Raw genomic sequence first — 3,276 nt, forward strand, 5'->3', positions numbered from 1 at the left:
AGCTTCTTCAACGGTTTTCTTTATGCCAAAATTACCCTTTCTGAAAGTCTAAAATGCCCCTCTCGAGTTTCTTGTCTTAATAATTTGTTGTCTTAGAGCCCCGACAAATATATATACTCTCTCCGTTCCAATTTACGTGAATTTGTTTGATTAGGCACGGCGTTTAAGAAAAAAAAAGACTTTTGGAATTTGTGGTCCTAAACAAGTTCAAATAGGGCCTAGAGTATTTGTGTAGTTATAAAAACTTCTCATTAAAGGTAAAATTGTAATGTTAAGCTAAATTGTTACCAAATTTAGAAAATGTTCATTCTTTTTGGAACGGACCAAAAAGTAAATAGGTTCACATAAACTGGAATAGAGGGAGTATAAGACACTAGGAAATATGTTTTGAAAACATCTGTTCAAACACATTTTCATCTCAAAATTAAACTTCACTCAAATCAGATTTTTCAAAACAAATTTGAAAATCTTTGGACAACTTAATTCGTTAATTACAATGAAATCCAATTAGAATATCCACGGCTAGCAAGAAAGAAGCATCCTCACTGCTGCCTTGTATATCATCATTAATCTCCATATTGATCTCCGTTTATGTAATATTCTCTACCTATTGAAAATGGTTCAGCATTCATGACTGATACCAACAATTTACCACCTTTTAGATAGAGGCAGACTAGAAATTTATATACTGAGATTAAAAAAATATATCAGGATGTCAGAATTCGACTTGAGCTTTTGACCTAAAGTAATTTTTGTATGGGGTAAAATTGGTTTATAATAAACGGAAAAGGTCCAAATATGTTCTTGAACTATATGAAATTGAGCACATTTATCCTTCGTTAATACTTTAGCTCATATATGCCCTTACCGTCACATAGTTGGTCCATATATGCCCTTTTCAAAACGGATTCCACCCAAACGAACTAGAAGGGGAAAAAACATAAGAAAGAAAAAAGAAGAAAGAAAAGAGAAAGGTAAAGAAAAAAATATTAATAATAAGAAAATTAGTGTTTGTAATACACTTTAATACAATTAAAGAAAGAGCTAATTAGTTTGGGTAGATTCCATTTCGAAAAGGGCATATAAGCACCAACTATGTGACGGTAAGGGCATATATGGACCAACTATGTGACGGTAAGTGCATATACGGGCTAAAGTATTAACGAAGGATAAATGTGCTCAAATTCGTATAGTACAAGGTCATACTTGGACTTCCTTAGATTAAATGATCGAATGGTAAAGTGACACGTGGAGCCGAACACAGGTAGAAAGCAAATCAAGTAACAACCAATACCGGGAACAACAGCTACAATAGGTGTCGGATAGACCCCAAAGGGGGCAAGGTCAATGTGAGCAGATCAAATTTTTGTCATCGGATAGCAATCAATAAAGAATATTCTTAGGCATCAAATAGGCAGTCGTTACAGAGAATATTTGCATTCATGATCTGTCGTTACATATTCATCACTAGCTCCTTTATTGTCATTTATGAGGGGCTTGATCCTAGGATCTTGTTTCTCCGGATATAGCTATAAATAGTAGGTTCAACAGCCATCATAAGAGACGAAATCCTTGACAAAACTTATGTTGTATTCTATTTTCAAGCTCAATCAAATAACTTTATTTTCTTTTTCATTGTTCTTATTTCTGTCCTCGGAGGCGTTGCTCTCCGAGCCAAGCTTGTCATTTCCTTCAATTTTAATCGCTAAGTTTTATTTTTAATCTTATTTATTTACTATTTGTGGATCAAATCAGTTCACTTGTATATAAACCACGTAACAAATTCAACTATATCGTTTTCTGGGTAAAAGGTTTAGCGCCTACCGTGGAGCTTAGACAGAGTTGATCCTTGCATTTATTACTAACTTATTTGAATCTTTGTTCCTTGGCAAAAAAAATCAAAAATGGCAGCTAACGATGCCAACATCGCACACAACGTTGAGGGACATGAAAATCTACCTCAACATGAGGATTCAATCAGTGACACCCACAACTAAGGGGACGAGGCAACCCCGGTTCATAAAGGACAATATCATCGGCACGTACGGGAGCCAACTTCTGATGACATGGAAGAGGAACACATTGTGAAAATAGTGAGAATCTTAAGAGAGAAACAGAAAGCCATCGTGGGCTACCTTTCAAGATAGGAACAAGTGATGACGGAATTGAAGCAAACATTGTCAAGCGCTTCCAACAACGCAAACGGAAGGGGTCCGATTCTTCCCAGCGCTCCTGCAAAGAGCTGATAAATATACCCGGTGGGGTAAGGTCGATTTTGACGGTGCCGGGAAGACTAGTGGATCTGGTAACGATAATAGTAATGATTCATTCAAAACCAAGCTCATGAGATTTATGAGGGAAATGAACAAACGAATGGATCAAAATGTGAAGGAGTTTCATGCTCGAATGGATCATATTCTGGGTGCACCACCAGTTTTGAAGGGCCTAGATTCGAGGAAGTACACTTAGTTGTCATTTAAACCAAGCACAGCACCGGAGTTAAATCCGAAAAGGTTCAAGATGTCGTACATACCAAAATATTATGGGACTTCGGATCCTCAGGAGCACATCACAACTTATACAAAGGCTGTGAAAGGGAACCATTTGGCTCAACATGAGATTGAAACGGTTCTTCTGAAAATGCTTGGAGAGACCCTCACGAAGGGAGCCCTGACATGGTATTCACTCTTACTTGAGCATTCAATTGACTCTTTTGAAATGCATGCAGATTCATTGCCTATGTCGAGGCCAGAAAGGTCCAAGCTAGGAATGGACATATTCAGGAGTGCACAAGGTGATTCTGAACTGTTGCGAAATTTCGTGATCAGATTCTAGAAAGAGAGGATGGTGCTACCAGTCGTACCAAACGAATGGGCAACGGAAACGTTCACAAAGGGTTTGAATCTGAGGAGCTTCGACGCCTCCCAAAAGCTGAAGAAAAGTCTGCTTGAATTCCAAGTTACTACATGGGCAGATATTTATAACCTCTATGAGTCAAAAATAAGAATAGAAGACGATCGACTCGAGTTCCAAACATCAACTAAGGGATGGGACCTTTTGTAACTAGGTGGTTACGTCAATTTTTATCTTGATTTCAAATTTTATTTTCTATCTTTGAGATTTTGTTATGGATTAAAAGATACTGTTATTTTTTTAAATAAAGATCATGGCAGCTCATGAACAGAGGCGGATCCAGAATTTTAAGCTTATTGGTTCCTATAGCGATCTCAAGTTAATCTACGTGATAACTGGACCAACAAACTGGGTTCAAAGCTA

The sequence above is a fragment of the Nicotiana tabacum genome, chromosome 8, assembly GCF_000715075.1.
Source record: "Nicotiana tabacum cultivar K326 chromosome 8, ASM71507v2, whole genome shotgun sequence".
In the NCBI taxonomy this organism is placed as follows: domain Eukaryota; kingdom Viridiplantae; phylum Streptophyta; class Magnoliopsida; order Solanales; family Solanaceae; genus Nicotiana; species Nicotiana tabacum.